Raw genomic sequence first — 13,912 nt, 5'->3', positions numbered from 1 at the left:
CCCCCTTTTCTTCTTCTTCTTCTTCCGCTATCACATCACGTCACACACAGCCGAGCAACACCATGCGCCGTCTACCAACTTGATCTTACTTTCAAAATGCAGAAAATGCTACATGGCCTACACTCTTAAAAATGAACTTCGCTGCATAGTACGCTCCTAGCCAACCATCATCTCGAATGATATCGTTATCTGCCCTGATTTGTTGAAAACGGGAGGCGTACGCCTTTTTTGTGACACTTATGTTGTTCATAATTGTCACAAAAATGGCGTACGCCTCCCGACATAATAGACGACCTCAGGAAATTCCACTGTCACAGCGGTGCTGTATAAGATCTAGAACACATCCTTCTTCATTGCCCACACTGCCAACCTTCCCGAACCGCACTCTCTGGTTCTCTTAATCAGATAGACTTTCACCCCCCCCCCCACACACACACACACGTTTCTGGCCTGGCCTTTCCCTTGGCCTTTTGACCATTTGACCATCTCTTTTGACCTTTTTGGACACAATAGGATTTCGATCCTTATTGTGAAGCTTATTTCATTCCCCACTTCACACCCAGCAACGGGGTAGAGTATCGCCCCTGGAGATGAAAGTCCTATTCATCATCTCAACATAAAGTTGTTGTTGTTATTTCAGAAAATCCCAGAGAGCTTAGCGCCGCTTTCAACTATGGGAACTCACCTATCAGATGGGAGAAGTTCTTCAAACTGTTTCGGTTTCCCCTCTCTGGGGGCCAATTGTCCACGAGGTGCCAAGGTCATCGAAAACGACGCGTGAAGGACTGTTCTCCTCTCCTTATGACAGTAATCTCCCAGGATGCAACGCGCGCGCAAGGACAACTGGGATCTCTTGAAATCGTCTATTGAACACGCTATGTGATGACAACCCACACACTCCGCACCTCTCGCGCTAAATTTTATCTCGGGGCAGAACCAATGCAAATTTCGAACTATAGCCCTGATAACGTTTGTAACGCACACCCTTACAAATGAACTTCACCGCATAGGACGCTCCTAGCCAACCATAATCTCGAATGATATCGTTATCGGCCCCGATTTGTTGAAAACTGGAGGCGTACGCCTTTTTTGTGACAATTATGAAAATCATGAGTGTCACAAAAAGGCGTACGCCTCCCATTTCAACAAATCAGGGCAGATAACGATATCATTCGAGATGCCGGTTGCCTACACTCTTAAAAATGAACTTCACCACATAGCACGCTCCTAGCCAACCATCACCCCGAATGACAACGTTCTTGCCGTAGATTTGCTGAAAACGGGAGAAGGAGCCTATTTTGTGCTATAGGCTCCTTCTCCCGTTTTCAGCAAATCTACGGCAAGAACGTTGTCATTCGGGGTGATGGTTGGCTAGGAGCGTGCTATGTGGTGAAGTTCATTTTTAAGAGTATAGGAGCGTGCTATGCGTTGAAGTTCATTTTTAAGACAGCATACCTTACGACTTCACCCTATCGCCATTCATGTAGTTGTTGTTGCTGCTGTTGTATACTTTTCGAGTCAGTGTAAACGACCCACAAGTGGTACGTGTTTCTCGGTTCACGCTTACACGCGTTACCACCAACAGTTCTCTCTACCGCTTGTCCGTTGACCGGGGGTGGACCTAAACCTCTTCAACGTTGGCTTGACGTGCACGGCACTGCATGTGAGCCTTGACCACTAATGAGAGCTGCCCCCTCGGTCTACTTGCGGTGTTTCCCAGTCCTAATGTTCGAGTCGAACCATTTGAAACTCGTAAAGAATGCAACGGCCGTTAGCTACCGTAAGGCTGCTTTAGAATGGTCGTGTACCCATTATGTGGGGAGCAGTTTTCAAGCACACAGATAACGGTTGCGCTATGCGGGCAACTCACCAAGTTTTCTCATCGCAGTTAGCAGGAAGCTGTTAGGTGAATTCATGGGTAGGCATAAGCATGGGTAGGCTTTCCTTTCTTTTTTTTCTTAGTAAACATATTCCCCCCTCAAAGGTAGGCAAGGTGTTCGGGTAATAGAAGAAAGTAGTAGGTGGAGACCTATGGTTGCAGTCTCCTATTCCCACAATATCTCACATGAGATGACAAAAAAGTATAGCAGAGAGGTTTGGCATCAAGGTGACATGACTTATACAGAACAAGCTGTGGGATATCGTTGAAAAAGTGAATAAGGCCTCCACGGTAAAAAAGAAAAAAAAAACAGAAAACAAGAAAACAGGTGGGGATATGTGCCTATTATGAAAAAAAAAACAAAAAAAAACAGGGAAAGGTTACCCTGCAGTGTGGTTAAACGTAGATTTAGGTGTGGGCCGTTTGGAACAGGCGTAGTGTGTATCGTTACCACTTTCTAGGGGGAAGGTGTACACTATACGTCAAAAGGAGCCCGTGTCTGAACGTCAGAATCAGGCAGTGTACACCAAAGTCAAGCCAGGGACAAATACCGTGGGTGTATGATTGTATTTTACCGTGTGAGGGTCGCTCTGCTCTGAACACATTTTGTTTTGCTTCTTCATATACTCTTGATGATGAGAACTGTGACTATGTTGTGTTTAACCTATACTCTTCTCACACTCTAAAAACCGAGCTTCACCACATTGCACGGTGAAGGCCCACCACTGCACACACTCTTAAATATGAACTTCACCACATAGCGTGCTCCTAGCCAAGCCAACCATCATACCGAATGACAACGTTCTCTCCTCTGATTTCATGAAAACGGGGGGGGGGGGGGGCGTACGTCATTTTTGTGGCAATGTTGAGCTGCATAATGCCACAGAAATGGTGCACGTCCCCCGTTTTCAGCAAATCAGAGGAAATAACGATGTCACTCGGGGGTATGATTATAATATTACTATCATAATCACGCAATTACATAATCATTTATACAGAAGAAAAATTTGATACCTGTCTCGTTCGCCCCACCCACTTCTATACATCCCAGTGAGTTCCTTGAGGTGGTGCTGACACGATTAATCATATGTTCCCCCGAATAACGTAAGTTGAAAATCACTGCCTTAGATACATGCACGATGACACACTTTCTGCGAGTAGCTGCCGGAAGTGTATCGTCATCACGGTGGCACCATCATTTATTGCACCATGAATTATGAGCTTGTATTGTTTGTCACAGCATCTCTCAGCACTGCTTGCTGGCTGTGGTGGACGAGGCGTTCCTCATATAGGCTACATGTGCGGCCTGCTGCGAAACCATTCGCGGCAGAGACACGCGAAGGACGTTCAAGTGCCGGAAGTTGTTTGTCCCTCTGTGCATTTGTATTTGTCTGTTCCTCCTCGTTCTTTCATCGTGTTGTTTGAAAGCAATGTTTTTCAAATCACCAAAGTGTTTAATACATATTAATGTATAATTTTTGCAATCTTTGGCGACCGTCGGGCCCTTCGCCATGCTATCTCTGCAAACAAGGTGAGATCTCAGTGGCTACACGACATGACATCCTACTTTCTGCTCCACGCGGCCTCTTTCGCTGGCCTTCGCATCGTGGCCTTCCACCACACTACGCATCTCCTCTTCACCGCGTGTGGCTCAACGTTGCGTTTGCCCAAGCGATGAGGTAGCGCCTTGGCCGTGCGTCATCGGGCCTTTGTGCAACGTGCAATGTGTGCGCTGACCAGCACCACCTACTCACAGACTTCCCTGCCTACCAGCGAGGGATGCATGCAGTCGACCACCGCTCTTTTACCCTCGGCAAGGTGGTGGGCCCCTGGTCCAATCCTGCTCACCTACATCAAGGTATCCTTCACCTTTGGGAGTGTTTGTCATCAGCCAGCCTCTCCACCATGCTTCGATCAGGTGAACTGCCATCTCCATCGTCATCTTTCATTCTCTACAATTGGCACTGCGGGCCAGCGCCCAGCGAACTGGTTGGCATCAGATTTCCATTCCTACTGAACGAGCTGCGTTGTTATCATTTAAGATGCCAGGTAGCCTCCCTCGCAGCTTTACGTCACTTCTGCGGCGTCCACGACTCAACGTCGCCTTCACCCCTCTGTTCCGGGTTAAGCTGGGTTACAGTAACAAGCCGATAACAAGGTCGTCGGGGCAGTACCGCTTGCGGTGCTGTTCCTGGAAGATCTTTTCCTGATCTTAGAGTAACACGGCGCTGTACCCAGCTTGCCACACCTCAGCTAAGATCCTCCATATGATCGAGGACTGTAACCGGTACACGTGTGAACGCCGAGTGTTGCTACGCTTCGATACCAACTTGAGCTCCTTGACCATAGACCATTCAGCTTGTCCAAAGTACTTGGCCCATGGAGCTCCTTTGCGCATCAGCGCCGGGCTTTTCGCTCCTCTTTTTGCTTTCATGCAAGCCACTGGACTCCTCGACATTCCGACATGTCGTTCCGCGTTCACCATAATTCATCCTCTCATATTAACCTCTGTGAAATGGGGTACGGTCCTGTGGCTACCACGGGGAAACATCCCATGCCATCGTCATTTCTTTTTCATTTATTGTTGTTGTTGCTGTTGTTACAACGTTGCCATAGACCTTCTGCTTAAATTCTACAACATACAATCGACTGAAAGCTCATTTTCTCCACAATACAATAACTCTTCAATTGTGACAGCTGTAATTCTGTCGCAACTGTAATAAATGCTCTTTTCCGTACTACTTTGTAACGTAACGTTCGCGTATCCAATCTGCATTGCTGCTGTTTTGCCAGCGGGGGTTCTGGCCTTTGTCAGGCAGCTCCGCTGCTTTTGTAAGGCCCTCGGCATTCATGTATATCGACGTGAATGGAAGAAAATAAAGACATCAATAAACTGCACATGCATCCCACCGCTCCTTGCCGTCATACTAGTCGTTCTATTACAAGAATAAGCTGGACATTACAGATAGCGTTATCCGCGTGCGCCACCGCTTGACTGGCGCTACTGTCGTCGACGGTGTTAAGCCCATGAGAGTAACAAGTCACATACCTCATTTGCATTCTTCCCGTCCGAAACGCTCGGTGGTGACCTAGAATTCCGTCAAGCAGAACGAGGATTGCTTCGCCGGATAAATGCAGAGCAGAAATGATCCTATTTCCCGCTTCTTACTGGAGTTGCTCTGCTGGAACTCTGCTGCGACACATTGCATCTTGCTTTCATGCGCTCGGTTTTAGCATGGCGATGTTTTTGTTCAAGGATACCTTGGCTGTACAATTCTGAAAGGAATAACGTTAAACTACGTAAGAAATGGATTAAAACTATTCAGCTGTCACACGTTTTATTGAGCGCTCTGCCCAGTCATACTATTGTCATACTATTACTACTATATTAAACTATGTCATACTTGTCATACTATTGTCATAAAAAAAATAGGAAATATCTTCCCGGGGATGTATTGTTGACTCTAAGAAATGAGCCACAGAAGATTGTGCCCGCTTGTTAGGGGAACTTCAGGACAGCACCGCAAAGTATAATGCCCCGACGCTTAGTTTACAGGAGGCCGTCGTCCTCACGTGCGGTGCTAACTCCTTTTAGTTGTCTAAGGTCAATGAGACCACACAACACAATTTCCTCGGTGTATGTTGCTTAGCCCAGGATGAACTGAAAAAAAAAAAAAAACAATCATATCGAGTGTAGAGTTCGTTGCTTTCTTAGACAGCCGAACCGAAGAGTAGAGCATGAAGAATGTAACCATGAGCTGGTTGAAACATCCACCCTACTACCTGTCCACCAGAGGCCCGGATGTCATTTACTACCTTTAGATATCTGATAAATCTAGGCGAATTTCATAAATATGGGGCTAGCGATAAATGAGAGCGGCAGAAGCGTACATGGCATCAAGTGCAGACATTACGCTTGCAAGTAGAAAATCACGTGACCCAATGCGCACTAAGCAATATCGAACCAACGGCCAGAGCCTATGTCACCAACACCTACAAGAAATCTCGAAAAAAAAAAAAAAAGAGAGAAACCTCGCTAGCCAACCATCATCTCGAATGATATCGTTATCTGGCCTGATTTGTTGAAAACAGGAAGCGCACGCCTTTTCTGTGACGATTATAAACAGCATAAGTGTCACAAAAAAGGCGTACGCCTCCCGTTTTCAACAAATCACGCCAGATAACGATATCATCCGAGACGATTGTTGGCTATGAGCGTGCTCTGTGATGAAGTTCACCCCGGGCCATAGTCACGATCTATTTGTTGTTGTTGTTGCTGACCGGCTAGGAACGTGCTGTGCGGTGAAGTTCATTTTGAAGACTCTAGGTGGTAACTACAGAAGTTACCACCTTTTCACGCCCTTGTTTCTTAGAGTGTGCATATTTCTTTCTTACAACTTCCATGCATTCCATGTTTACTACGGCCTTGTTGAAACTCATATCACACAGCACAGGGGAAGTGCTTCAGCACGCAAGCGTATAGCAGGCAGCGATTTGTTCCCGCTTGGGCGGCTCGATGCGTGCGTCGGAGAAAGTTCACGCACGCAATGAAACGCAGTAGTGTGAACGATGCTTAACACTTCTCGGGAACACACGGTCTATCGTTGTGCCGTTGCGTGTGGTCGGCACATTCACATCATCCAAATTGAACGTCCCCTGTGTCCTCGGCGTTCTCACGATGGGTTTCTACGCGTCGACGTTTACGTTCGACTTCGGCCAGTGCATGGATTAGGCGGGTAACGAAGTATTTCCAGGTGTACACTCTTAAAAATGAACTTCACCTCATAGCACGCTCCTAGCCAACCATCATCCCGGGTGATACACTCTTAGAAATGAACTTCACCACATAGCACACTCCTAGCCAACCATCATCCCGAATGACAACGTTCTCGCCCCTGATTTGCTGAAAACGGGAGGAGGAGCCTATTTTGTGCCATTATGCACGGCACAAAATAGGCTTCTCCTCCCGTTTTCAACAAATCAGGGGCGAGAACGTTGTCATTCGGGATGATGGTTGGCTAGGAGCGTGCTATGTGGTGAAGTTCATTTTTAAGAGTGTATCGCTCCCTTCCTTGATTTGTTGAAAACGGGAGGCGTACGCCTTTTTGTGACACTTATGCAGAAATGTTAATTGTCACAAAAAGGCGTACGCCTCCCGTTTTCCACAAATCATGTGAGAGAACGATGTCACTCGGGATTATGGTTGGCTTGGGGCGTGCTATGTGGTGAAGTTCATTTTTAAGAGTGTAGTATGGTTTAGTATTTATGCAGCGTCGCGCGTATTTCGGCCCCTCCTTCGGTAGTACGCTTTGCAAGCACCCCGCCCCCTGGTATTCTCGGTGGCACGGCGCTTACGTTCATTTTCTTTAGCGAACGCGTCCGCGTCTCGCGCAGTAGTGGCGGCAAATCTGCGGGCTCTATACTTGCGCGAACGCTCCGCAGTGCGTCGCTTACACTGTGGTGCCAGATGACATTGACGACATTACATCAAATGCATTGTGCAGTCATTAGAGACTAGTGTGAGCGAGCGCTCTATATGAACACGACACAATAACGGAACGAAGAAATAAAAGGAGGAAGCTTTATATTGTGTTTGTCTGTTCCTGCCTCTGAACGCTTAAACTTTCCAAGAATAAAGGAAGCTGTTAAACCAAAGACTCACAACACGATGTTATCAAAAATATTATCAAAAATGTTATCAAATGTTGTCAAAAGCAATCAGATGTTTGGCTTATCGTGTTTTAGGAACGCTATCGTAAATATCTTCCAATCTGCTACATCTCCAGCTGCCGAAACGTTTCTTATCGTAACGTATCTTAACACCGAGGCGCGCACTAAGGAAACAAATGAGGGAGAGAGATAGCGCATCGCAAGAATGAAAGGACCTCTCTCCACTGACGCTACACTCCACCGAGGTACAGGAGTGCATTTGCCGCATTCAAACAAAACGTCTAAAAGGAGGGTATAGCTCTCCTTGCCAGCAGCGACACAGATTCCGGCTACTCCACAGCTCTTATTGTTGCGTGCTGCATCACAATCAAAGGCAATGAGGAAAAAGGAATGAGAAATCTGTGTCGAAAGATATCTGCGTCTCTGGGCACAAACTGGCTGCCAAAAGACTGACAAAACAGTCACTCAGATAACAGAGAACCCAAGAGGCCAATGACCCAAAGAGTCAAGATGCATTGCCCACTTTGATATCTTGAAGCAAGGATGTGAGAGCATCCGGAGCACGCCGCCTATATGGAGTGAGATCCGTCCGCCCCAAACTATGCAAATATGTACTAAAGGCCTTGAGGCCATCACCAATGAGGCCTGCTATGAGGGCGCTTCCTAAGTTACTAATGAGGCCATTGAGGGCTGCGAGGCCTATTAGCGGAAATCACGCATCCAGATAGTTCTTCTGCTTGGAACACAGCGGTGCGATGTAATTTTGATTATTGTTTACCGCTTTCGTACCTGTGGTACAACCACCGGCATATTGCATTTTCAAGGGGCGTTGCACACGGATTTAGGTTAGGGATTTTCTTCCAGAAGCAATGGGGTGGGGTACCGTACCACCGCGGTGAAATACCCCACGTCATCGTCATCAGTTATTGTTGTTGCTGCTGTTGTTCCAGAAGCACAGCGGAGCCCCGGAGCAATGTAATTTGAAATATTGTTTACCGCTTTGCTTCCAGTGGTACAACCACCACCATTATGCAGTTTAAATGGGCGGTGCACACGCTCAAGTATGTGTTTGTATATGTTTCATGTATGCTGTTTTGCATGATAACTTAATTATTAGTTACGATGACAATGGTTTTTTTGATTCTGTGTTAGCGCCCGAAGCAACTGTGCCTATGAGCCGTGTAGAGATGTGGACAGATGGAGAGAGGACACCAGGAAGGAGTAGGGGACAGAGGGGTTTGTATACGTCCTGGGCCGCCTTCAGGGGGAAATGTGCCGAAATTCGTCTGTTAAATCTTCGGAAGACCCAGGGAAAACCTGAGACAGCACAGACGGTGGTAGAATTCGAACCTACCACCTGCCAGTCTTCAGCAGGACCTTGGCTACCACCTACGAAGGGACGTCCGGGCCTTGGGACCACCTTGGGACGCCCGATGAGAATCTGATAAAACGTACTAAAAATGGTAGCAGATGAATATACGGGACAGTGGATTAACAACAAAGCCGATCAGAAGAACAGCATAGGTTTCTAATGAAATTTACGCATGTAATAGGATGGTATGTACTTAACCACATATGTACAAAGATCTCCGTCACCTTTGGGATTTCCTGTCATCAACAGGCCTCTCCATCCTGCATTGATCACCTGAATTCTCATCGCCATCATAATCTCTCACTATCTACAAATAGCATTGGAGCAGCATCAGCCCCATCTCATCGGGTGCGTTTTTTTATTCAAGTCGAGTAGCCAGGGAGTTGGGTAACGACGTCAGAGCCTTTATCATCACGTGACTCCAGAGTAGCCACCTTTGACCGTAATTTTCGAACGGCTAGAGTTACTCTGCGCTGAAAATGCCGGACCGACCTGACGGGCGAGACGATGTGGAAGTGGTGGCATACGGTCTGTTTAACAACTTAACGCAGATGCGTGCACTCCAGCAGATTTTGAGAATGTTAGACAATTTTTAACCAGTCCGAAATTGAACACCACCCATATTGTCTGTCAACGGGACGGTTGGTAGCAGACGACGCATCGTCGTCTGCTAGCTTCTGTGTGACGTCAGAAAGACGGCTACCTTGCGTGCCACAGGTGGCGCTGGGTTTGCCACAGGTGGCGCTTTATTTTTGAAGCGTGCTGTGGGCAAGCTTACGCTTGTCCCATCCTACAGTTGGCAATACAAAGAAGAGTTGTCAGAGTTATGACGTAATTTCTGCTGCTCTAGCTACTCTAGATATTTCTCGCCGGCTGAGAGTAACTCGGAGTTGCCAGAATTGAATAAGAAAACGCACCCATCATCGTCCCTCTTTCTTTCTTTTTTGTTTGTGTGTGTGTGTGTGTGTGTGTGTGTATTTTACCTCATGCCAGCGCTAGAATGTCACGAAATGTCACGAGGTGAAATGTCACGCATGTTAAGCTCATTAATGTGAATTGGTATTAAAGGTAAGATGATCAGATGTTAGCCCAGTACCTGGGCAGCTGGAGATGAAGCCGGCGGAGACCCCGGCGGTCCTCCCGCGACTAAGGACGCTAGGAACCAGCCGCCATGCAGAATTATATCTTTCGCTTTCCCGATGTGTTGAAAACGGGAGGCGTACGCCTTTTTGTGGCAATTTGAACTGCCACAAAAAGGCGTATACGACCCCCTCTCTCCTCAAATCAGAAGCGATATCTGTATCAATCGGCACAGTGGTTGGCGCAGAGCGTGTTTGCTGTGAAACCGGATGTCGTTTTTGCCACCAAACCGGAAACGGTGAAACCGGCATGTATCACTAACATGCCTCACTGCTATTACAAACACAAACAGACATGTGCGCACGCTCGGGTGAGGTATGGTTCATCGCGCACACGCGTGCATGTATGCGGTGTTGAAATTACCCTTTCTACTGATTAACTGCATAAAGTTATCGTGAAATGTCGCTATGAAGAGCAATTGTCGGTCTGCAAATCGAAAACCTCATAAAATGACTTACCGTTCGCATAGGATGCATCGTCACTGGTGTCCATGTTGGAGCGGTTAAGCCCGAGTTCATCGAACGCAGAAAGTGGTTTTGCGACTATAAATGTGCCCACGTGGACGAGATTACAGTTATAGTAGCCCTACAGCAAATTTTTCCTTGCGCAGGTACGAAAGATTTGATTGGCTAAAGATGGGACAGGATGTTGCCGGCGGAACTAAAATAGCAAAATGTGATCCACGTGCCTACATGGGCGCAGTTTAAGATAAGATAACCCCGGTTCATCGCACTTCTGTGCGGCATGGCCGAGTGGGCTAAAGCGTGGTCTGGGAGGCGATGGGTTCAAATCCCACCGTCGGCTGTGCTGTCTGAGGTTTTCCCTGAGTTTTCCGGCAGATTTTCCAGACTGATGTCGGCACGGTTAGTTCCCTCTGGAGTCGGCCCAGAAGGCACACCAATCCCCTTGACTCCTACTCCTTCCTGCTGACCTCTCTTGATCTGTTCACGTTTGTACGTCGCTCATAGCCACAGTTGCTACGTGGCGCTAACACAAAATAAAAAAGAAAGAAAAGAAAACTGCAAATATCTGACGAAAGAAAGAAGGAAGTCACTGAAAAGGTTTGCCAGCTGTAGGACCTTTTCAGCGACATCATTCGTTCATCATTAATTTTTTAGGCATTTGAGGCTTTGTATGTATTTGTTCTTTCTATGTGTTCCAGCCTCAGAACGTCAATTCCCATCATGCGAGTATCTATTTAGAATATTACGACAAATTTAACACTCAAGACTGTCGCAACCGAAGATGTAGTGGAAACACGATGTGAATATTCTAAAATGTTTTTTATTATTTCTTCATGAAACCAAAATGAAATCCAAAGAGAAAAGAAGAGTAGTATTGTCCAGGAATCACAGCCAGATCAAGAGTTGTTTGAAGACGGTTTTGCTCTGTGCTTTTGTGCATTATTGAAATGCACCGACCTTTTTGGGGCGATATATGAAAAAAAAAAAAAAAGTGCTGATAGTAGAAGGGCGCAACAAAGGCCAAACAAAGTTGCGTGTATAAGAGGTACAGTTTTATATGGTACACACATATGTACCTTATAAAATTTCCATGTACCTTATATACAGGATGTCTCAGATAAATCCCCAGGCCAGAATAATTTGAGAAAGGCGCCGCCTATGGGGAAGCTTTCTTTTTTGGGAGCATCTCTGACGTATCATTCATTAACCATGCAGCGTGAAAATGATATACGGACGGTCATTAATTAACTGAAAATAAAAACAAACTTTTAAAACAAAAACTTTCAAAGTACGCGTGAGACAGCATCGCGACATCTGATACACCATTGAGGGTCTTGAGTACATAACTCTCAGAGGAAAAAAAAAAAACAAAGAAAAAAATCATTGGGTCTAGACATTTTTGCGAGTAATTAAGTAATCGGTTTCAGATTACATATTTTCCTCGCGTATCTTCCGCGGAATTACGTGTTCTTCCGCATGCTTGATAACAGGGTGCGCTGATAGAAAAGTAAGAAAAGAACGGAGAATAACGTCACGCGCCCTCAACCAATAGTCGAGCACTTGATCCTGCACACTTCATGCTTCATCTACTTCATCTACGGGATCAAGAGTTCGAATATTGGCGGTTGTACGGTGGTGGTGGTACTGTCGAAAGAGCGCGCCGTTGTCGGCCTCACAGAGGGGGGCAACGTCACGACTAACGCTCTGGGGGAATGTGCGTCCTGGGCCGACTTCTAAGGGAACTGTGCCGACATATGTCTGACAGCGTCCGAGAAAGTCCCAGGAAAACCCCGGACGGCACAGCCGTCACCGCTATTCCAACCCCGGTATCACCCAGTCTCGATATGACAGGGCATGATGGCCAGCACGCTAACCTCTCGGTCACGCGAGCTGCTGTTGGTTGAGGTATTGTTGCTTGGTTGGCTGATATTGGTTGAGGGTGCGTGACATTCACCTCTGTTCTTCACGCCTTCTTCACGTGACGACCAATGGCAGGCGAGACACAACGTAATCGATGTCGATTACTTTGACGAGGATACACTCTTACAGGAATGAACTTCACCGCATAGCACGCTCCTCGCCAATCATAGTCTCGAATGATATCGTTATCTGCCCTTATTTGTTGAAAACGGGAGGCGTACGCCTTTTTGTGACACTTATGCTGTACATAATTGTCACAAAAAGGCGTACGCCTCCGATTTTTTGCAAATCAGGGTAGATAACGATATCATTCGAGATTGCGGTGAAGTTCATTTTTAAGAGTGTATGGCCCCAGGTGGTCCAGATTATCGCTACAGCCTATAAAAAGAAAACTTCGCCACATGCTCACAAGCAACCATCATTCAGAATGATATTGATCTATTTCATGATCAGTTCAAAATGGGAGGTGGACACCTCTCTGTGACGCTCATGCAGTTTCGTTAATTGTCACAGAAAAGCGTACGCTCTGCTCTCTGCTCAAATCAGAAGCATCGATCGGCGCATCGGTTGGCGCAGATCATGTTATGCGGTGAAATTCTGTCTTTAAAGGCCGTGAGGCCGACAACGGCAAGCCCTTTCAACATCACCACCACCATCTGTCTTTAAAGTGTATCGGGAGATTATAATTCTTAACGATGAAACTACACTCTTAAAACAGAACTGCATAACATGCTCTTGACCAATTACAATCTCGAATGACAGCGTTCACTTCACTGAAAAAGGCACGCGCCTTTTTGTGGCAATTAACGTAACTGAATAACTCTCACAAAAAAGTGTACGCCCTTCACTTTTGACAAATCAGGAGTGATAACAGTATCGTTCTCTGCAATGACTGTCCTTAAGCGTGTTATGTGGTGAAGCTCTGCTTTAACAGTGCATTGCATAGAGTGATACCACTCCTGATCTGCGGAAAGCGAGAGGCGTATGCCTCTTTGTGACAACATAACTGCGTAAGTGGCACAAAAAGGTCTCCCGTTACCCACAGATCAGGAGTGGTATCACTCTATGCAGTGCACTGTTAAAGGACAACGGAAGCGAAATTTGTCAATTGCAAGAAAGGATCCGAACAAGGTGTAAATCTTACGTAGAAAGATGGTGCCACCTATATTTTTTTTAGTACGGTGTACGGATTGGCATATTTTTTACGATTACGAGCCCGCTGGGCCGCCCACCCGACACGATCGCCCATGGAGCGCGCTCGTTGCCGCAAAGCATTGCGGGAAAATCTGAGGAGCGCGTGACGTCAAATATCTCTCGAGCTCCATGTGCGGCTGCCAGATGAACGGGATAAGCACGGCGAATTCCGAACAACGCCTCAAGATGTTCGATTCGGAGATCTCGCGGAAGTCTGAAGGCGATATATCTGATGAGAGATGGGTTCGTACCTATGTTTCTTCTCCCTTTTTT

At 46.6% G+C, this 13,912-nt stretch overlaps 1 protein-coding gene across 14 annotated transcripts in view; it reads right to left on the bottom strand.

The window, feature by feature from the left end:
• The window catches only part of LOC135388830 (gonadotropin-releasing hormone II receptor-like), a 774,956-nt gene that overhangs the window by 108,377 nt on the left and 652,667 nt on the right, over positions 1-13,912 (bottom strand). For 13 of the 14 annotated variants that reach the window (XM_064618671.1, XM_064618668.1, XM_064618672.1 and 10 more), the window contains one exon: positions 4,929-5,155. The gene's annotated coding sequence lies outside the window, so the exon portion shown is untranslated. Of the gene's footprint in view, positions 1-4,928; positions 5,156-10,519; positions 10,605-13,912 lie in introns of those variants that run through there. The other variant, XM_064618675.1, reaches the window with a different exon arrangement.

Source organism: Ornithodoros turicata, chromosome 3, assembly GCF_037126465.1.
Source record: "Ornithodoros turicata isolate Travis chromosome 3, ASM3712646v1, whole genome shotgun sequence".
In the NCBI taxonomy this organism is placed as follows: Eukaryota; Metazoa; Arthropoda; class Arachnida; order Ixodida; family Argasidae; genus Ornithodoros; species Ornithodoros turicata.
Note: the sequence above shows the minus strand (reverse complement) of the source record. Positions and strands in the feature narration are given on the sequence as shown.